Here is a 24,529-nt window from a genome sequence, read left to right as displayed (position 1 = left end):
TAACAGCATACCTATTATCTACTCACTGTAACACCTTCCCTTCTCCCAAGTTGTGACAAAAAGAAACATCTCCAGATATTGCTAAATTTCCCTTATAGGGCAGAGTAAAATCCCAGATCTCTCCTCCATCCAGCACACATACACTGTTTAAAACTACCACTCTCGACAAAGTTTTCAAAGCATAATGACCGCCCCACTCTTGCTTTCCAGCATTGTTCACAGTGGTTGACACCTAATAATTGTTCATTAAGTGTGCAGTTGGTCCGAGAACAATAAGGGAATTTACTGCAATATAACTTGTAGTTGTCCAGTCATATCCACTGTTCTTCTGCGTTATTTGTGGATTCAACCAACCACAGACCATGTAATACTGTAATATTTGCTATTGAAAAATATCCACACGTAAGTGTACTGCTCAGTTCAAACCTGTGTTGTTCAGGGGTCAACTGTATAGTGCAAAAAAAAGAAAGATTAAACCCCTTAGAAATTAAAAAGAAAAGCACTATACAAGTTTATAAGTCATTTATTTAGAGTCAGATATCTATTTAGTAATTTGCAAACTATATTTTTCATGTTATCTGTTAAATTTTGGTTACTAAAATTGTGTAAATGTATTTTTTCTCAGTTTTAAACATTTGACTCTATGGGAAAAATATTCAAAGAATACTAGTTTTTTTTCCCATTTTCATTTTTCTATTTCAGCTAAAACATTTGAGTACTAAACACTCAGCATAATGAATTGATTATTTTCAAATGACTGTAAATGTGTGTGAGCTCAGCAAAAAACCTCAAATACTTGTTTTTGTATTGTGCCATTCCCACATCTTTCATGAATATATCTTCCATCAGTGCTTCTACTTCCATAAAATACATTTCCAATTATTGAATGCTGTAAGTTTTTCAAACACACAGCAGTATACATGGCATTATATGGAAAAAATGATAAATTCATAGGAATTTATGTGTACTTAAAATTAAATTCTTATGATGTATGAGGGCTGCAGAATGTCTAAAAGTAAAACCCATAAGATAACAGTCTCAGGATAAAATTTCATCACTTTTTTAACACTTAAAATATAATAATCTCATCAAATTTATCAGCAAGATGTTTCATTGTTTTCATAATATCAAAAAAGCAAACTCAGCATTCTTTTCTCCATTATAATATTGATTGTACTTGTTCCATATTTTTTAAATCTGAGATTTTATGTCTATAAAATCAATGGTATAGATACCCTGCCATGATTTTTGAATAAATTATATTTAATAGATATGTTTATTGAAATCAATTTCAGCAAGGATTTTTTTTTCTTGTATTCTTCAGTAATCCTGTAAAATGTAAGATTCAGTGTTCTAATTGCTTCATTTCATTTCTCCTGAAAAAGGAAAATTATTTTCAAACAAACTCTAAATGTATTTGCATCACAGACTGTTGTACATTTATAAAGATACATTTATCTTCAAAATAAACTTTTTTTTGGCAAGGAAATCAAAATTAAGGGAAAAGGAGCTCTTCAAATGTAAAATCTTTCTATGTTTTCAATTTTCTTTCTGGCTCTTGTATACGAAACAAAACTCTAGTATTGCTTTTCTCTTAAAATGAGAAAATTCTTTTTCCAGTAAAACTTGTGAAAATTTTGGTCACGCATTTAATTTCACCAGGTCTCATGGGTCTCATTTACCAAATGGCATATTAGTACTTATCTTCCTTGATTATTATTGCAAATATCAAATGAAAGGCTAGATGACAAAAACAACTTTTGGACTGAAAAGTTTTTAGACATGGGTCATATTATCTAGTATTTTAGCCTTTCTATTGAGTTTTAGTAACTCTCAGAGTTAACTGTCCATTTGACCCTCCTGGATGGTACAGTTTGGCAGCTGTGTGTGAGGTCAGAGACTTGAAGTTACAGAGATGGGAGGCTATGACAGTTACCCAAATGTGAAGGAATTTAATGTTTAAAATATAGCCATTTTCTATTTTGTTATGATATTGTAGGGTTATTTTGAATTTATTGCAAAGAAGAAGTGGATAGAAACAGTTTAAAACAAAAAATTCAAAATCAATAATAGGACACAGACTTTCTCTCAACAGCCTATTACCAGTATTTTCATTACTCTTACCTCCACCACCATTATCTCCATTAAACACAGCAACAATAACAACTTTTGTCATGTTAGAAAGTTTCCCAGGAGTTCCCGTCGTGGCGCAGTGGTTAACGAATCCAACTAGGAACCATGAGGTTGAGGGTTTGATCCCTGCCCTTGGTCAGTGGGTTAAGAATCCGGCATTGCCGTGAGCTGTGGTGTAGGTTGCAGACGCGGCTCGGATCCCGCGTTGCTGTGGCTCTGGCGTAGGCTGGTGGCTACAGCTCTGACTGGACCCCTAGCCTGGGAACCTCCATATGCCGCAGGAACGGCCCAAAGAAATAGCAAAAAGACAAAAAAAAAAAAAAAAAAAAAAAGAAAGTTTCCCAAATGCTTTATAATAAAGTATTATATACAAGAACAGTAGTTTCCATTTCTATAGATTACCTCTAGTAATTTAGAGTTAATTTATTAGTTATTTTCTTAGCATATTTAAAAAAATTCATGCAAACTTAATAGTCCTACTTACTTTAGCCTCCTCTTGAGAAATATTATCCTTGAAAGAATGTGTATTACTAGTCATACTGTTTTCTAATCTTGATTCAAATAAAATAATTGTGCAAATTTTAGAAAGTTTATTAATATGTCTCCTAAAATAAGCTATTGGTCCACCATCAGTCTGCAAACTATTCTTTGGGAAAGACTAGATTCAGTTCTATATCCATGTCACAGATAAAAGAATAGAGGTCAAGCAACATGTTCAAAGGCACATAGTAAGTCAGAGGTAGATATTTTCATTACTGTGAAATTCACAGTCCCGTAAACTGACAGTTCATATTCCTTGGCTATGAAATACCCACTAGGGATTTTTCTTTTGTCTTGAGAAAAAGACAGGGCCCAGATGTCCACTTAAGCCTTTATAAACTTTAACAGGCTAAACCAGAGAGTTCATGTTGTTTGTCCTTAGATTGTGCATTTTGTTTCTCATATATCAAGGCATGCGTTTGTTTGAGAGCATCTTGACATTTATTAATTATCCAAGCTGAATTCTCATTTTCAGTAAATGGCACCTTACACAGTGGGACCATGTCAGACAGGAGTCTTGACTGGGGAACAAATGTCAGTGTGGTGGGGAGCCTGCTGAGTGTTTAATAACTACAAATGAAGTGCACTGCTAGTGTTATAAAGCATCATTCCATCACCCAGTAGGTTTCCTTTGTAAGTAAGGATAAAATGACTTGGACAATCTGTACTGAATCCATCAGCTTTAACTGTAAAAGTACCAGGCAAGACAAGATTTCTCCTAATAGAAGAAAGAAGAACCAAAAGGTCATTATCTCAAAGGAAATGAAATACTTAATTTAACTTAACCAATGAATACACAATGTCACGGTTTTGGAAAACGAGCTCTACGAAATGATTGTTAAGTGATTTTTGAGCCCTGCTCATTTTCTGAATGTGGTGAACTTAAGGTGTTGGAGAGATGTACACATATAAAGTTACTTGTGTATTATAACACTGAGGGACGGAATGAAAAGCATTACAGCTAACTCGAAAGGAAAAGAGTCAATGATTTTACTGTGCCTGTACATCTACCATCTACAGAGGATATGATTAAAGTTAGCATATTGTACATAATAAAAAGATGACATATTGTCCTTAGCACTAGGTCTCACTGCAAAAATTCTAGTGTTTTTGACATTGTACCAAATTATGGCTCAAAGAATACCAGTCCTTGGAAAGAATTGTGGACTAATAGGAAAAAAGCTGGATTAAATGTTAAAGTTTCGTGAACATTTTATTAAACTTAGATTATGAGCTATTTAATGAAATTATCTTGTTTAATTATATTAAAACCCTTGTGAAGTAGGTGGTATTATAGTGTATTTAAAGCTGGTAAGGAGTTCCCGTCATGGCTCAGTAGTTAACGAATCTGACTAGGAACCATGAGGTTGTGGGTTCAGTCCCTGACCTTGCTCAGTGGGTTAAGGATCTGGCGTTGCTGTGAGCTGTGGTGCAGGTCACAGACACGGCTCAGATCTGGCATTGCTGTGGCTCTGGTGTAGGCCGGCCGCTATAGCTCCAATTAAACCCCTAGCCTGGGAACCTCCATATGCTGCGGGTGTGGCCCTAGAAAATGCAAAAAAAGACAAAAATAAAAATAAAATAAAATAAACAAATAAATACATAAAGCTGGTAAGAGTGATGCTCAGTAGATGTAAGGGAAGTCAGGGTCAATTAGAAAAAGGGAGATCAAGCCATGATCCTGTCACGACATTATTGTAGCGTAGCCTTGCTATATTTTCTTCCAGAAGAATATGGGTTACTATGAGCTCAAGTAATGTTCGTGGAGGCTATACTGACATAGGCGGGAAGACATTAAAAAATGGAGTATATTTCAGGGACAAGACTACATGTGCATGGTGAACTTTCATAATATCATTAAATAAAATCAATTGGAGAAGACAAAGCTTATATATAGTTAAGGGGGAAAGAGAGAGAAAGGGAGAGAGACAGAGAGAGGCAGACACTGGCTATCCTGGAATGAGTACGTTGGGAGTGCCATTGGCTCAACTGGCAATGATTCAATCCTGAAAGACCCATTAGTTGAGCTTCTCTCAATCCCTCATTCCTCTGACTCAGATTTCTTTTTTCTTTTCTTTTCTTTTCTCTTCTTTTCTTTCTTCTTTCTTTCTTTCTTTCTTTCTTTCTTTCTTTCTTTCTTTCTTTCTTTCTTTCTTTCTTTCTTTCTTTCTCTTTCTCTCTTTTTTCTCTCTTTTTCTTTCTTTCTTCTCTTTCTTTCTTTCTTTTTTTTTTTCTTTTCAGGGCCACATCCATGGCATATGGAAGTTCCCAGGTTAGGGGTTGAATTGGAGAAAACTAGGCCACAACCACAGCAACACCAGATCTGAGCTGCATCTGCAGCCTAAGCTGTGGCAACACCAGATCCTTAACCAAATAAGCGAGGCCAGGAATCAATCCCAAATCTTCATGGATCCTAGTTGGGTTCTTAACTACCTGAGCCACAATGGGAACTCCTGCCTCGGATGATAAATAATCTTTCCCAAGATGCCTGATCCTTTAAAGCAATTTATACTGATCACACATATCTTATTCATATTAGAGACATTAAACTAACATTCATTGAGGAATCAGCAGCTTTGGGTTTGAATTCTCATTCCTCCTTTGCTTGCTGATTAACTTGCACAATGTGCTTGACTTCTCTGAATGCTCTTCCATATTTTTATTTTTAAAATGAGGATATAACCACTTCTCATGGGATGGCTCTGAGCACTAGATAAAGTAATGTACCTCTGCCCTAATAAGAAGAAGCACATGCTTACTATTGTGAGGAGTTTACAGAGCTTTTTCTTTTACCATCAGAATTGTTCTATTAATTACTGTTCTATTAATTATTTTATTAGTTCTATTGGTTATACTCAACCAGGTGATAGTAACAGGATGGTTTGTTCTTTTGCAGCTAAAATAATTTGCAAGCCAGTTCAGTTCATTTTGGAGCTCATGACAGATTTCACTGTCTTTTAAATAAACAAGCAACAGCAACATATAAATATCTTTACTTAAGCAGGAGATGCTGGTTTCACGGAAAAAAGAAATGCCCGAAGACATAGGGTAACTTCATGAAATAAATGCATAAACAGGCGCATACCAAAATTCCATCTGTCATTTTTTCTTATTTATTCTTGTAAAATGTTCAATTTCTGTGTTACTTCAGAGATTAAGAATTTTTTTAAATAAAGGAGACCACTTTATGGAGGAAAATGTGGAGGAAATAAAACAATACATATTTTTATCTTCTCTCAGGTCTAAAAATGTAGTCACTATAGTACAATTAAAATATCTCTAAAGTTACTAAACAATGAGAAAATGCTACATTTCAGGAATCTGCCATCTGAATCAGAAGATGGTATGCTTTTCTTAAAAGTTTTCAAAAGTACTTAGAATCATGGTAAGCATCTAATATAACTAGCATTTATACATAAAGAGATTAGCAGTAAGTTGGCCATTATCTTTCCTGATGCATCTATACCATTATATCAGTCTTTATTTTGAAGTTGGTTCTACAAAAAATCAGCTTTCTGTTAAAATACCTAAACACAAATTTGAAACTTTCTAGGAACAAATTATTAGTATTAATGACTATGTGTTTTTAAATATTTTGATATCAGCTTATTAGAATAAGAAGGAAAACGGGGTCCAAATAATTAACAACCAATAACAGCTTAGCTGTCTTGTCAAATTTCCAAAAATGAACAATTTTTCCTTTAAAATGCAGGTGCACACACATGGCAACTATGTGAGGTGATAGATACATTAACTTGCTTTATTGTGGTAAACATTTCACAATACATACATTCATTCATATAAACTTTAAAATTACTTTACATGTTACTTTATTCTTCACAATTTCTGATTGTCATGTTATCACCATTTTGTAGGGTAGAGAACTGAGACTCAGAGGTACAGAGCTCCTAAGTAGAAAATCTGGAAAAATTACTCAATTTTTTTTTTTATGAAATATCAAACTGAGAAATCTGAGAAAGGCAGGGAGAGACACTTGTTGGAGGTGCAATGAATGTAGGAAAGTTTTCTTTATATAATTGAATCACATTGCTTGGCTGCAAGAGCTAAGTCATATTAGTTCTTTCAGTCACCAGCTCTATAATTTTTTTTCTTCAGGGTTGTAGAGCATTGCATCTAAGTGAAGAGGCAGCCAGAAGAGATCAGAGGAAGCTCTGAAACTCTGAATGTCAATATATTTCTTTTTTAAAAATTATCTTTGCTACTTTAAATTAAAATCATATAACACATAAATAAGGAATTAAAAGGAAAACTCAGGATACATTCCATTATGCCTTTGTACATCCTTTTTGAAGTTGTAAAGCATGTAAGATTTTCAGAAGACTAAAAATTGACACCAGGTACGTGTGTGCGTGTATGTGTGAGTGTGTGTGTGTATCATAGAAGGTAAAAATAATTTTTAAAAGAAAACTTTTACTAGGAGTTCCTGCTGTAGTGAAATGGGATCTGCCGTGTCTTGGGAGCACTGGTCACAGGTTTGATGCCTGACACAGTGTGTTAAGGACCCAGTGTTGCTGCAGCTGTGGCTTAGGTCACAACTGCAGCTTGGAGTGGATTCCTGGCCCCAGAACTCCATATACTGCGGAGTTCCCAGGCCAGGAATCAAAATGTAAAAAATGCAAAAAAAAAAAAAAAAAAGCACTTTTACCAAACATTCGTATCCCAAATTTACTTTTACTACCTGTGCTGTTGTATTTCAGTTCCATGAGCCCAAGCGGAGATACTTAGTAAAAGTTTTGTGTGTGCCTTTTTCAGACATTCTAATCCCATTGGCAAGTTTCCCAGCTCTGATTTTTCCCTAGTAATATTGCTTTGCCATATTTTCATAGGAAAGAAAGGGAATGCAGTAAATATTTAGATTGAAAGAATTAATATGTTTAAAATGGCCATACTATCCAAAGCAATATACAGATTTAATATGATCTCTACTAAATCATCTATGACATTATTTTTACAGAACTAGGAAATAATCCCAAAATTTATATAAAATCAAAAAAGACCCAGAATTGACAAAGCAAGCCTGAGGGAAAAGATCAAAGCACAAGGCATAACCCTCCCAGACTTCAGACAATACCACAAAGCTATAATAATAAAAACAGCATGATATTTGTACAAAAACAGACATGCAGATCAATGGAAGAGAATATAGAGTCCAAATATAAACCCAGATACTACTGTCAATTAATCTTCTACAAAAGAGGCAAGAATATAAAATGGGGAAAAGACAGTATCTTTAGCAAGTGTGGCTGGGAAAATTGAACAGCTGCATGTAAATCAATGAAACTAGAACAGATGCTCATACCATGCACACAAATAAATTCAAAATGGCTTAAAGACTTAAACATAAGATCTGACACCATAAAATTCTTAGACGAGAACAAAGGAAAAACATTATCTGACCTAAACTGTATAAATGTTTTCTTATGTCAGTCTCCTAAGGCAATAGAAATAAAACAAAACAAAACAAAACAAAACAAAACAAATGGGACCTAATCAAACTTATAAGCTTTTGTACAGCAAAAGAAACCATAAACAAAATGAAACAACAGCCTACATAATGGGAGTTAATATTTGCAAACTATGAAACTGACAAGGGCTTAATTTCCAAAATACACAAACAGCTCATACAACTCAACAACAAAAAACAAACAACCCAATTGAAATAAACATTTCTCCAAAGAAGAAATACAAATGGCCAATAGCTACATAAGATGCTCAACATCACTAATTATTAGAGAAATGCAAATCAAAACTACACTGAGGTACCACATCACACCAGTCAGAAGAGCCATCATTAAAATGTCTATAGATAACAAATGCTGGAGAGGATGTGGGGAAAAGGGAACCCTCCTACAGTGTTGGTGGGAATGTAAGTTGGTACAACTATCATGGAAAACAGTATGGAAGTATCTCAGAAAACTAAATACAGAACTGCCATAAGATCCAGTAATCCAACTCTTGGGTGTATATCCAGAAAAATCTATAATTCAAAAAGATACATGCACCCCTATGTTGATAGCACCACTATTCACAATAGACAAGACATGGAAACAATCTAAATGCTCATTGACAGATGAATGATTAAGATGTTTTACATATATACAATGGAATACTACTCAGCCATAAAAAACAATGAAATAATACCATTTGCAGCAACATGGATGCAACTAGAGATTATGATACTATGAGAATTAAGTCAGAAAGAAAAAGATAAATACCATGTGATATTACTTATATGAGGAATCTAAAATATTACACACATAGACCTATCTATGAAATGGAAACAGACTCAGAGACAAGGAAAACAGACTTGTGGTTACCAAGGAAGAGGGGGTTGGGGAAGTGATGGAGTAGGAGGTTGGGTTTAGCAGATGTAAGCTATTATACCTGGAGGGGATAAACAACAAGATCCTACTGTAGAGCACAGAGAACTATACTCAATGACCTATAATAAATCATATGGAAAATAATATTTTAAAATCACCTTCTATTATCAAGTTTATTATTATCTATTGGCAGCAAAATTTTTCACATTTTACAGTCATTCTTATAACTTTATGTTATAATTTTATGTGATGTGATTTATATTTCTATTTATTATTTCAGGGTTTTATTTTGGCATTTCTACCATAATATTGTTTTAATTTTAGTTTTTTTTTTGTCATTTTAGGGCCTCACTCATGGCATATGGAAGTTCCCAGGCTTACAGGTGGAATTGGAGCTATAGCTGCTGGCCTACACCATAGCCACAGCAACGTGGGATCTGAGCCATATCTGCGACCTCCACCTCATCTCATGGCAGCACAGGATTCTTAACCCAGTGAGCAAGGCCAGGGATCAAACCCACATTCTCATGGATACTAGTCAGATTTGTTATCACTGAGCCATGATGGGAACTCCCTAATTTTAATTTTTTAATTGAACTTTTTATTTTGAAGTAATTGTAGATTTACCTGCAATTTTAAGAAGTAATACAAAGAGATCCAATGTACCTATTACCCAGTTTCCCCTAATAGTAACATCTTATAAACTTATAGTACAACATCATACCCAAGATATTGAAAAGATACCTATTTCCATCACCACCAGAATTTCATGTTACCCTTTTATAGCCATGCCCACTTCCCTCCTAACTCTATCTTGCTATAACCCCTGACAACCACTGCTCTTTTCTCCACTTCTATAATTTCTTCATTTCAGAAATATTATATACATGAGTAATAAAGTATGTAATATTTTGCAATTGACTTTTTTTCGCTCTGGCATGATTCTCTGGAGATTTAATACAGGTTATTGGGTGCATCAATAGTTAGATCCTTTTTATTGCTAACTAGGATTCCATGATATAGGTATATCAAAATTTGTTTAACCATTAATCTGCTGATATGGTTTGTTTAATCATTAACCTGCATCAGGGTTGTTTCCAGATTTTGGCTATTAGAAATGAAACTTCTTTAAACATTCATGTACAGTAAACATGAATTTGTAAGTTTTCATTTCTTTGAGAAAAGAAGTACATTGATAAGTAGTAAAACAATAGCATGTTTGGTTTTGAAAAAAACCATTAAATTGTTATTCAAAGTATGATTTTACATTCCTACTAGTTGTGTATTAGTGATTTGGTTTCTCTGGATCTTTATAGTATTTGGACACTAAAATAGTTGTCACTATTTTTAAATTTTAGTTACTCTCTTAGGTATGCAGTGATACCTCATTGTAGGTTTACTTTATAATTCCCTAATGGCTAAAGGTGATGATATTTTATTGTGCTTATTTTCCAAATTTATATCCTTTTTGCACATTTGTTTGGCTTATTTCTTTTTTTTTCTTTTTTCTTTTTTTTTTTTTTTTTTTGTCTTTCTGCCTTTTCTAGGGCTGCTCCCGTGGCATATGGAGGTTCCCAGGCTAGGGGTCTAATTGGAGCTGTAGCCACCTGCCTACGCCAGAGCCACAGCAATTCGGGATCCGAGCCGCATCTGTGACCCACAGCTCATGGCAACATCGGATCCTTAACCCACTGAGCATGGCCAGGGATCGAACCTGCAACCTCATCGTTCCTAGTCGGATTCGTTAACCACTGCACCACGATGGGAACTCATATTTGGTTTATTTCTGAGTTCTCTATTCTTTTCCATTAATTTATCCGTCTACCTCCCCTGTCAGCATCATATCATCATTATTACTGGAACTAAGTAAAAGCCTTGAAATCATATTGATTTGATTCCTCCCTCTTCAATCTTCTTTTTTTTTTTTTTTATTGTTTTAGCTATTGTAGTTCCAGCTATATGTTTTCACATTTTTATATCTATGCAAATATCATGCTTGGATTTTCAAAAGAACTGTATTAAATCTATCACTTTGGGAAGATTGACATCTTTTATATGTTGAATCTTCAGATTGCTGGACATAGTTGTGGTAGATATTCAAATAACTAGAATTTGTGTATTTTTCACTTGTAAAATTTCTATTTGGTTTTGCTTTGTATCACCTGTTTATTTACTGAAAATTTCTATTTTTTTACAAAGACTGTTTTCCCTTTGTTTCAAGCATGCTACTGGTTGCTTATTGAAGTGTTTTTAAAATGGGTGCTTTAAAATTTCCATCAGCTATTCCTAACATTTGTGTCATCTTAATGTTAGTATCTTGATTGCCGTTTTCTCATTCATTGTGATGTCTTCCTAGTTCTTGGTAGGATAAATGACTTTCAAATGAAACCTGGACATTTTAAGTATTCTAGGAGTCTGGCTTTTACTTAAATCTTCTGTTTTAGTTGTCTTCTGATACCACTTTGGCAGGAAAAGGGGATCACCACCTCTTTACTGCCAGATAGAAATGGAAATCCAGGCTCCTCACTTAGCTGCAGCTAATACCCAGGGGGAGTCTCATTATTGCTGAGTCATTTGTCATTTTGCTTCCACCAGTTCTCTGCTATTCCTTCCTGGTTGGGAAGGGCATGTGTGCCTACTTACTACTTCTCATGGGGATGCCACTGACACATGGGAGATGGGGCCTCATTGCCAAGAAAAGTAAAAGGCCTGATTAACAATACACTAGGTCCCCTCTGATACCAATGAGGAAAGGGAGAGGGAGATCATTACTGCTGGGTGAAGACTGAAGTCCGGTTATGCCACATGGTCCCCACTGACTCCACAAGAGAAAGGGCTCATTACTGACTGATGGGTATGAAGTCTTACCTTTCCTCCCAGTGTTCTCTGCTGCCACCTTCTGCAGGGATTGGAGAGGGTGGTGGCTACCTCCTTTCAGCCACACAAAGGTGGAAGTCTAGGTTCTTTACTTGGCCTTTGTTGGCATGCACAAGGATGGAGCCATGTTTTTTCCTGTGAAATTTGTCTGGAATAAAGTGATTATTGTCTAAAAATTTTCTGTTCCTTTCCTGTTCCTTTGGCGCTAGAGGGCAGGCTTTCCTTTGGGGTTGTTTTTGTCTGTGTCCATTGGATAGTTCCTGATTGCCAGCATCTTTAGTTTTAAATCTAAGGTAGATGAAGCAAAGAAAAAAACAACTCTTCCCAGTAGAGGGAACTCACCACTGTTACTCTCTTAATTTTGAGGTCTCTAGGAGGTCTTTCTACATATCTAGATTTCAGAATCTTCATATGTTTGTTTGACATTTAATATCAAGTGTCTACTTGGTGGGAGAGTTGAAGAAAGAACCCAGTGGGACCCTGGTGCCACAGGAGCCACAAGTGGCCATGGGAGTCTGCAGGTGCAGGTGAGCCAGAAGTGGTTTCAAAGGCTTCTTCTCGAAGCAGTGTGGAACCATGGGAGCTGCCTTGGGCAATGCAGCTGGCCTGCTTGGAAGGGGTCCCAGTGCCTTGGGTCACTTGGCCTTTTAGGGCCCTGGAACTAAGGAAGCCACATGGAGCTGTGGGAGTTCCCAGGGATCACTGGACCTGGTAGCCATGGTGATCCAGGGGCCTGAAGTCACAGGAGCCTACTGGAAGCTACCTAAAACTACAGGAGTCAGCCTGATTCTGGGATGGGTCAGCTCTGGAGTCCAAGGTGAATTTAGGTGCTCACCACTGGGAGGGTGTCTCCACCTGAGGCTGTGGTGATTGGAGGACAGGCGATATGGTAGTTTGAATCTATCTTCTACTCACCTCAATGTGCCTTTTATTTCTGTGTTTCATTCAATGCTGTCAACTCTCACATGGAATCCCTGGGTATTGTGATGGGTTTTTCATTTACAAAGGGTTGTTTAAGTTGATGTTTCAGGGCGGAGAATGAGTACAATTCCTACTTTGCTGACCATCACTCAAGTGTCTTAGTCAAGTTTTAAAATAAATTCCTGGTAGTGTTTGATTAATTGCCTTGGGTTTATAAGTGAATTTGGAGGATTTTACCTTTTTACTATATAGAATATTTTCCTATTTATGTTTTTTTTTCACAAATCTTTTTTTCTGACATCATAGTAATTTTAACATAGCCTTTTGGAATTCTTTGTCAAGTGTATCTAGATACTTCTTTTTTGTTTTTGTTGTTACTGTTGTGAAGTGGCCTTTTCTCTATAATATTCTATGAATGTTTCTAGTGTATAAAAAATAGCCAGTGGTTGTGGGGTAAAATTCTTATTTTTCCAATAGTTCTATCTATCATTATGTGTGAATGTTTAGTAGGTGACTTAGGAGTGTCCCTTATTAAGAAAGATGCCATAGAATTATCTTTACAGTCTAACCTGAGAGTCTTTTAATAGATGAGTTTATTGTTTTTAGATTTATTATTAACATTCATATTTATTTTTTTGTTATTGACCTATTTCATATATTTTAAATTATTTTATTTTATAAGGTTGATTTTAATTTTTTTCTTTTATATTATAATTCCATTTTATGGCCTTAGTTTACCACTGTCCTCCGAAAGGATCTTGTTGAAATGGCACATTTTTTTAAAAAAATTCTCTTGACTTTGGAGTTCCTTTCAGAGATTCTTTTATCTTTATTAAACTAACTTCCTATCAAAGAAAATACTTTAAAAGATAACTTTAATTCTTTTCATGAGATATGTTTCCAGGTTTTCATTTATCTACTTGCTTTGTTAATTTTATATGGAGTCATAAATTATGCTACTTGAATATTTTTTCTTACATTGCAGATTCTAATTGGTTTTGTAACCAAACTAAAATTATAATTATGCTACATGTATGACTGGTTTTGTACTCTCAGTTAATACCCAACAGGTTTATTAAAGAAGGTTACAAGTTTGATGCATTTTTGAAGATTGCATAAATTTGGGAATGTCTAAGGCTGTGTTCTTGTCGCTTTGGAAACACAGACTTATCTTCAGAGTTTTGTAGTTATTTTAAAAGTTTTCTCTTACAGTTGGGTGTTGCAGAAAAATCAGTAATGTTGCTTAGATTTTTGGTCCTTTATGGGTAACAATTTTTTCCCTGAATTTTTATAGACTCTTTCATTTGTTTGATAAATTATCCTTGAAAACTTCAAAATGATACATCTAGAATCTTATTGATTGATATAAATAATATAGTTTTTGGTGATTACATAATACTACTTATACACTTTGCAGAAAATATGAAAATATTGAAAAATAAAATTAAAATCTTCCATAATTTCATGGCCAAGAGAAAACTTGGTCAATAGTATATTTTGTAATTTATTTATATTGCAATAATATGGCTATAACAAACACTGGTTGATACGATCACTCAGCTTGTATTTCATCTTCTTTACCTAATATAACAGTTTGAGACATTCTTTTAAAATTATTGAATAAATACCTAATACTTATCTGTACAGATATACCCTTAGTTGTTTAATAATTGTATTGTTCAATCTCTAAGGTAATTGCACTAAGCTTTAACAAAGATGAACCTAAATCTTTTTCCATACTTATGACTCTGTAATATTAATTTCATAGGAATAGAAGTAATGTATGAAAGGACACATTTTAAAATATGTGTGTGTGTGATTAAATTTCCTTCCCCATGGCAAAGACAATATAGAAATATACAAAAATAAACATTTTCAGGAATGCTTCTCTTAAAATTAATTTTGAATGAATAACTTACTGTCAAGTTTTGAACAATATATTAGGACAGTTTTTTACTTTCTTTCTTTAGCTATATTTATATTGCTCCAGCTGCATTTTCTTTCTCTTTGCTCTGGAACTTCTAAGATTTTATTATTTGTGTAATCTAAGAAAATACAGCAACTACCTAACTTTCTTTAATAAATTTTTTTGGCTATTAACTGGCAGTATTAAAATCAATTATATAAATGGCATAACTATATTTTAAATTTAGTTTCAAAAGTTCATGTTTCTTTTTCTCTCCCTGAAAAATCAAAAGATTTCTCTATTATTTTTTTCTTAGTTCTGGGAAATGTTTCCAACTTCCTTTATAGTTAACTAATATTCTCTTTTTTAAATCCTCCTTCAGCATCTGGCCTCCTCTTCACTGACACTATTACAATTTTAACTCAATAATTATGTTCTTTACCCGTATGGTGTTTTCTAACCTTAGAAATCTTCCTTTCACTGTATAACTTCTATTGTTAAAATTTTCTTTGGAATTCGGTTAGGTTGGGTTTATGTTTTAGGTGTTCATATTTTCCAGTAGTAAATCCATTACGGACCATGGCATCTTCCATTTCCTTTTGGTTGTAAGATTGATCAGTGGAAACATCTAAGCTTTGATGTTATCTGTTTGTTTGTACACAGATGTAGGTGATACCTGCACCGCACTGATTTACATATGTTTCTATGTGTTGAAAGGGTTTTTCATTACTGGGTGACATTCCTGATCACATTCTACCTTGAGGACCTCGAGGCATGGACGTAAAAAAGTAAAAACTTGTTGGTAAATTTCTAGTTCAGAGAAAGAGTATGGGAGCAATGAACAAAAAGAACTGAATTTATAATAGCCAGAATGCTTTTAAAAACTGAAAACATCTTCATGAAACTAATAGAAAGTGATACTTCTATTATAAATCCTGAGGCTTTTGTTTGTTGAGGTTTTTCTTTGCTCTTCTTAATACTAGTCTCCATGTCTAAAATCAACTACCTAGACTTTTTATAGAAGAGGAAATCTTTGACCTCTGATGTTCTTTTTTAACCATTCACAAGAGATGAGGGCCCAGACTCCTTACCTCTGTCTGTTACCTTTTAGTTGGGATGGTCAGACTTTTGAAGATTTATCCAATCTTTATTTCCTGAAAAGGTGTTCTCTTTTTTGGTTAGGATGGGAGAGGGAGAGGGGATCAAATGGAGTGAGAGAGGGGTAAGACAGATTCTCAATGCTTCTATCAAGCTCTTATCATCGCACCAATAGCATTTATCCTGTTTTCTGTTTTCCATTTGGATACATGTTTTTTCTTTCTTTTATCAGTTATTTATTTCCGTGGGTGTGGGAAGTGAGAGATTTAAGTGTATTCATTCTAATATCTAAAATGTCTACAGATGTTTATTCAAATGACTACTTCTTAATTTAATAAGCTAAAAATAACACTGTTAACAATATTTACCTTAATTCAACCTTGTACTTGTTTGTTAGCTCTCTTTTATATTTTTATTTTATGATAATTAATATAAACAAATATTATGATGTTATTACATTTGTGGATATAAGCTATACAAGGATGCATATTTTATCATTTGTCTTTTGTCTTTCAAGAAATAAGGAGCTTTTTTGGGTTGAAACAATTTTCTGTTGCTTATTTGCACTTTTTAATTATGTTTTACTATTATTAAGATATAGGTATTTTACCTATTCTCCATATCTCATGATCTGCTTTGCTTCTCTCTGACTCATTTTTAAAAAATCCTGCTCATATAAAAAGTGGCTTGAAATCTCTATGAGGTCTCATGCCTGAAACAGATTAAAAATTAATCTATTTTTGAGTGGATGACCTTGTTACAGAACACCCTTGTCAATTGATATAAATTAATATCTTCTCTGAAGTTAAGAAAAATTGTTAGGAGAAAACATTAAGCTTAATCAAAACAAATTCTCCTCTAATAGCTTGCTCTCCTGACAGTTATTCAAGTGACCTGCAGAGTAAAATGGTGAAGGCCATTCTAAGTGGAGAGTCTGGGGTTATTTATTATTCCTGATGATTAAAATGTTCTGTAATCCATGAAAAACCTAATGTCATAGTTACCAATGACAATTACACCTTCAGAGAATTGATCTCAGGTCCTTTTTGAAAATACAATTTTTATTCATCATAAATAGGCTAAGATGCATTAAATAGCTGGAACTGGATTCTTTTTTTTTTTCCCCCCAAAATGTAGGCTCAGAGTTTAGTAAGAGCCTTAAAAGTAGCCTTATTGTTCTACTGAACTGTCTTCTGGTATTAGAAATTAGGACAGCTGAGTATTTCAAAGTGAAGATCCCTAGTGGATAGAATTAGGTTCCTAAAATTCACAGTATCTTTGTCTCAGTGTAAATGCCATATGGGATAGACATGGTTGAGGTCAAAGATTTGTTCTTATTTTTATTCCTAAGCTAAAGCAATAAAGAAAACTCATATGAAAAGGAGAACTTAAAGGACATTTTAAGTAGCATTAATTTGTAATAAAATTTAGCTTTGATAAGGTAAATTTTTTGATTCCTTTCTAATTTGTGTTTTTGATGACCATATTTCATCCATGATACAAATGAGTGTAGTTAGTGATAAGAGAAAAACAAATGAATGTAGATTTATTTAGGAAATCTAACAATTCAGCCCTATTTTTTTCTACAGTATAAGTGTCTTTACCTTTGCAGGAGTGTATGATCTTACTCTGAAAGTGTTTGTGAATCTATATAGGTATAGATGCTTCAAAACCTATTCCATGAAATACTAAATCCATAAGACAGATTATCAGTTAAAAGCAATTTTTACAGGAAATTCAAGTTTGAAAAACATGGGATTTAATCATGTGTACTAGTTTTTGCACTGCAGTAGATCTCAAAGACTTTAATCTGCTAATACGTGCTTTTTTATTGATAAGGAGAGAGAGTTGGAGCATTTTCTAAGATGATTTCATCATGACACATGACATCTTTTTGGACTATATTTGAGAATAAAGATTTAGGTTTTCTGAATGTGTTTCTTCTTTTGAAGAATGCATACACGCCAAATGGCCTTTTTGATACTTTTGTATGTCATTATGTTCTTGGGATACATCATTTGTATTTTGCCTAAAGTTTTACATTTATACTTTTCTTAGTGACTTCTCAAGCTAAAGTCTGCGAGTATGTCAGAGTGTGGTAAAAGCAAGTTGGTTCATTTTTGTCCAGAGACGCATTTACTCCTAGAAGAATTCCTGACATAGAGTAGGTACCCAAATGTTTAGTGATGGAAATAGTAAGCTACTGCTTCTACAGGAGGGTTTTTATTTTATTCATCAACTTCTAGAAAACACTGACTTCTTGGTCTGCTAGTGCCATAGCTGATTTGAAAGCATTGTAGCTGGTGACATTTGTTCTGGCATTCCAGCACTTAGTATAACCAGATATAGGGTGACCATTTTCAACACCTTTGGCTGTGGAAGAATTACCTCTATTAAAGCTGGAAATAGTATGTCCACCTACACTCTCATTAACATTATTGACAGCACCTCCTATTAAATCACTTCACACCCAATATAAAATGACACAGATAGCATCTCACTGCATTAGCCATGGCTGAGAGTCAGCACAAATATAATGGTCAAAAATAGCACCAAGTCAGAAGAGTAGAAGTCAGTGACCACAAGTCTAACCATTACCTTATGAGAATCAGTAAGACAATAAGGTGACTTCAAAATTCTCAGAGTTGCCAAAAATTATACACAAGAAATTAATTCACACATGTTTGAATTTCTCCACTACATAATCCATATAGTTGTATAGTTGTTGAGATTACCATGCTGTCTCTCTTTCTCTCTCCACTCTCAATATGTGCACATCTGTGTGTGTGTGTGTAAAATATATAGTGCCATTATTGAGGCAGGAGACAAATGGACTCCAGGATAGACACTTGCAACTAGCCTCTTATTTACACTTCTTGAGGCAGGAGATAGGTGCAACTAGCCTCTTACTCACATTTCCTGAAACAGAAGATAAGTGGGCTTCAGGATAAACATTTACAACCAGCCACCTAGCTATACTTAAAGACAGAAATAAGAACAGGCACAAGGCAAATCACTGGTACTTGTCTTCTGTGAACTTGTTAAACAATGGTGATGACAGGATCAAAAGAGAGGGTTGAGCCCTGCTTGGACAAAAGATTAAGAGGTCATGTACTCTCTATCCTTAGGGTCAAGGAGACCCAGCTACATATGTGCAGAGAGACCCCTCTGGGGCAAGAAAGGGTGGGGGTGCCAGGCCCTAATAAGTCTAGATAAGCTTCCAGCCATGCTTTGTTTTGGAATCCATTTTGGCCAAAAGATACACACACAAATTGAGGAGGAACCTGGGTCTGGCCCGGTGTGAAAGATAAAATAAGATAATTGCCCTAAGGAAGACAAAGACCTAGAAGAACTACCCCATATAAGTGATTTAAGTCACCTCTCTGGCACGCTCCTCATTCAGGGGGATGCCCACACCTGCTCTTCTTTGGTGTGTATTACTACTTTACTTCTGCTTGATGAATAAACTAATTCTCTGTGTGCTCCCCCACATATTGCACTGTGCTTCTAACAATAAACTTTAAACCTGTTTCTACTGTTTTTTTCCTCCTTGAAACATTCTTGCTTTCAACAAGGGGAAAGAATCAGGGCAATTCTGCTTTTTGCCTCTATCTAGTCTAGAGGCTAGGACCCCTGGTTTTCAACCAGGCTGAGCAGGTTTAATTCCTGTGCAGAGAATTAAGATCTCACTTCAAGCCATCACCTACTTCTAGCTCTCTAAAATCATTCATTCCCATACATATATCTCTCTCACTAGTGCTTTAAAAGAAGGTATATGCGTATATACATGTGTGTGCATGTGTATACACATTTACGTGTATGTTCATTATGTATTTATGTAAAAAATATACATATATACATATCTCACTTCAATATTCTTAGACCCTAACACAAGGTTTGATGCTAGTATGTCAAGAAAAAAAGTATGTAGAAATTCTAAAATTTCCTCAATTTTCACCAAGATCAGTTATATATTCTTTAGTTTACAGTGTTCTGGGATAAAATTTAATTTAATTTTAATCACACACATACACGAAAACACACACACTCTATCATATGCATGAGCAGAATATTTATTTCATTGGGATAAATTTCCACTGTGTTTCAAGTTGGAGATTTTCAGCTGAACGTTTCCTTGGCTGTTTTAATGAACATTGTTAGAAATATGCATCCATAAATATTCACAGGAAGGAGTAATATGAATATTTATAAGGAATTGAAAATTTTCTCAATTGGAGGACATTTATTTCTTAGAACTCCAGTATTAACAATAGCAACTACTATTTTTCACTTACCACTTGTTATCTTGTTAAAGGGTTTCATAAACATTTCAAGAACCTCTAGGCAAAATATATCTGAAGAAGCCAAAATTTTTTGCATTGATTTTATTCAAAGAAATATTTGAAATGCTCTTTGTGTGCATATCACAACATAATACAATAAAATTAATGTATGCACATAAGCCAATTTTGTTCCCAAATATACATATGTTGAAAATTTGAGAATGAGCCAATCTAGTGTTGCTATTGGAAAAAATAGTGTACTTTCCATATGAATTAATTGTCAAATGCTTACAAATGTTACTTTCTTTTGAATTCTTGTAGGATATATACTTAAATCTTCATATTTGAAACCATGGAATTATTCTATCATCTCAAAAATAACTAAAAAGTAAAAGCAAAAAACAGAAACATCAAGAATTCTCCTACTTGTAATATCATGGGACACATACTGTTTTTAAAAATCATTTTATGTCATAAAGTAGAATCTACTTTATGCAGTAGAATTTGTTCCCTACCTAAAAAGACATAACTTTTATTTTGGGTTGAATATGGCTGATTTAATCTTTATCTTCAAAACAAATGGCCCAAGAAATTGGTAGTTAAGATACATCATTTTTGAGGCTTCGTCGATTGATCTTATTTATAGTTCATTAATTTTTCATTTAATAACAATAATAGGACAATGATAAGTAACATCTATGGAGTACTTACTATGTGTCAGACACTTGTCCAAGCACCTTTAGAAAGTAAAATTCATTTATTTTCACATTTTATAGACAAGAAAATGAAGACTTGAAGTATTTTAACAGCTTGCCTAAGATATCTCAGCAAATTAGTGTCTTAAATTGAAATTCACACCTCTGTTCTGGAGTCAGCCTAAGTCTGAAAGTCTTTTCTCCAATTCTGTCCTGTAATGTGTCCAGATGGCACTTCTGGGGAGAAAACTTGTGAATGCAAACCAAAACCAGAAAGTCATAAGGACAGATTTCTAAGTGAAAACTAGATGCAGTGAATGAAAATGTTTGCACTTACCCCAAATGCTCACTCAGCATCTACTTATTCATAGTTTCCTATGGTTCTCACAATAAATTCTATTTGCAAGGGCACAGCATACAAATAATATGAAAATTATTTGATACAAGCATGCTGAGTACAGGAAAGTAGTAAAGGATGTCACAGAGTAAATAGTGAAATAGTCCTAGGAAAATTAAGGGGGAAAAAAAAAAACTTACATTGTTGTCTGACTTTACAAATTGACATTTGATATACCTGAGAACATACTACTTTAATTTCTATTGCAGCAGTAGTAGGTATTGTACATACAAAAGAAGTAAGTCTTGCTCCCTTAATTATAGTACAATTAAATAACAGGATAAACAAAAAATTCCTTTACATTTACACACTACTATGTATAAAATAGATAACTAACAAGGACCTACAGTATAGAACAGGGAAATTTACTCAATTCTCTGCAATAACCTATATGGGAAAAAGATCTGAAAAAAAGATATACATCTAGATAGATAGATAGATAGATAGATAGATAGATAGATAGGTAATCTGGTTCACTTTCCTGTATACCTGAAACTACCACAGCATTCTAAGTCATCTAAACTCCAATAAAATTTTTTTAGAAACGTTTGAAAGCTTGAAAAATCAGACCCATAGGTTTTCAAAATAATCAATATAAGACATAGAAAAATAGACTATGTTAATTTACAATTAAATGATTGTTTTAAGCAAACTAACCTGGGGACCAACATGCTTTCAACGAAATTGTTTTTACTCAAATTGTTTATACAAATTTATTAGCAAAATTGTATACAGCAAATGTATGGGATAATATTACTTGTTGAAAATTGTTAATTTATTTCTACAATGTCTAATGCACATTAAGCAATTAATTATATATAGCTATCATTTTTATTAGCTTTATTTGAACACTTTCTAGCTTAATCACTATGGTCAAATTAATTTAATGACTCAGTCTCCTTCTTTAAACATGTATATAATAATAGCACCCATCTCACAGGCTGATGAATTAAGTTTCTACATATGAAATACTTAGCTGCATGACACATAGTGATTGTTCAAGAAATGATGGCTTACTGAGGTATTGATATATTTCTTTCATATCTTTTTTTAAAATTTAGAATATTACACTTTCTTTTTTTAGTTACATAGTGGAACAAGTAAATTTGTCCCCATTTTGATTTTACTATAATCTAAAATATCTCTCACTCTCTTCATTTTGGAGCTGCTGAACATGTTTTATACCTTTTCTAGCCTCATTTTATGCCACTAATTTATTACATCATGTATTGACTCTATAGCTAGATGATTCCGAAATATATTTCCTGGATCATTGCACAGAATAAATTATTCATAATTATTAAATGATGATTTTAAATGATTTTGGTCCCTTGAACCAAAGGGACTTATTGGTGTTTATAACTTAAGTATAACATTAGTAATATGATGTTGATAAAAAATTGAGACACATTTTAGAAGAAATATTTCTTCTGAAAAGTTAAATGAGTATATGTATATAAGTATAGTTATACATTGCAATGTATGGGTATATATGCAAATAGTCATATATGTGTTTCTACATATATAAATATATCTAAAATAAGGTGATAACACTGCAAGTATGATAACTCCTTTCTTTGCTTACTGAGTGATCAGCACGAGGAGAACAAAGTGATCGAAGCGACAGCTGCAGATTCATGTTTAGCAGAGATCTTACTGTGCCCTGAGATGAAAGATCCCCTCCTCTGGAAAACAGGATATCTAGATCCACAAGCTATGAAGTTGTGAGTTCAGAAGTACACATTCCTCAAGTGTGTCTCTGGGAGCAATAGGAAAGAGAGACACTCCAATGTTCCCACCAGATGCATGCATTCTAATGACAAGTGACACAGTACCATAGAATGCCAGAGAGTTAAGCTATATACCAGATCCTAATACCTTCTCAACCTCACAGTGTGTCATTTCTAACTAGCTCCTTAGCTGTACCTTCAAGAGGCTTTTCGACTGTTTCATCAGGCTACCATCTTCTCAGGGACATGGTATATGGAAATAAGAGTAGATCCATAATCATATGCCTTTGGCCACACTTCCTTAGCCATAAATTTAGTTCCTTCGTTCGTGGAGGTATTATCTGGGATCAGATATGTAAGTCAATAACTGACATACTTTGTGAGAGCTTTTGGATAGTTATGCTGGCTGAAGTGCTGTAGACAGTAAAAGCTAACTGTATTCAGAGTAACTGCTAATCATGGTGAGAAAGAATTTCTGTCTTTTCAGAAGGGAAGAAATGTGATACAAACGATCTTTTCACAAGGGACTTCTTATTCTCTGTGATGACAAGAATTCTAAGTTGGCTCCCCACAATGTCTGCTCTTAATCCCCACAACTGTGAATGTGATATCATGCCCACAGTTATGTTACTTTACATGGAAAAGGGAATTTCACAGAGGTAGTTAAGTTACTAAATCCTAGGTAACTGTCCATAGTAAATTTGCATGGATGTCAGTTATTTACATCCATAAGCTGACTCTGAATTAATTGTAAGGTAAATTACCCAGGTAGGCCTAATTGAACCATAGGAGCCCTTTAAAGCAGAGAGGTTTCTCCTGCAGGTGGCAGAGGGGGGAGTCAGAAAGATTTGGAGCAGGAAAAGGATGCACTTTAGTTGGCTTTGAAGATGGAGAGGGCCATGTGCAAGGCCTGGAGAGCAGCCTCTAGATGCTGAGAGCCACTCCTAACCGAGAGCCAAGACAAGGCTAGACCCTACAACAACATGGAATTGAGCTCTGCTAACAATTTGCATGCATTTAGATGTGGCTCTTCCCCATAGCCTCCAGATAAGAGGTAAGTATGGCTGATACCTGATTATTATATAGGGGCTGTATAGGGTCTCACACTGGTATCATGTTTCTGACCTAATAAATACTTGTTTTAAGTCACTGTTTTTTTTGGGGGGGGGGATTGTTTTGTTTGTTTGTTTATTTTATATGGAAGCACCAGTGACATATGGAAGTTCCTGGCCCAGGGATCAAATCCAAGTGGTAGCTGCAACCTACGCCACAACTATGGCAACGCCGGATCCTTAACCCACTGCTCCAGGCTAGGGATCGAATCCATGCCACCATAGAGACAATGCTGGATCCTTGACCTTATGTGTCCCAGCATGAAATCCCTGTGATAATTTGTTAATGCAGCAACAGGATAGATAATACATTCTCCTTGAGGCATAGTGCCATGTTGAGAGCTTTGTTTTCCTTGTCTCCTAATTTTTCAGGCATACAGAAGGATCAGTACCTAGGTCAGTCTTGGCAAGAGGGAGCCTGTGCTGCTGAGTCTGTGCAAGGCTTCCATGGCTGCTCTTTTCATGGGCTATTGGATAATCACATGTGTTGTGA

This window comes from Sus scrofa, chromosome 8 (assembly GCF_000003025.6).
Source record: "Sus scrofa isolate TJ Tabasco breed Duroc chromosome 8, Sscrofa11.1, whole genome shotgun sequence".
In the NCBI taxonomy this organism is placed as follows: domain Eukaryota; kingdom Metazoa; phylum Chordata; class Mammalia; order Artiodactyla; family Suidae; genus Sus; species Sus scrofa.
This window is presented reverse-complemented; position numbering follows the sequence as displayed.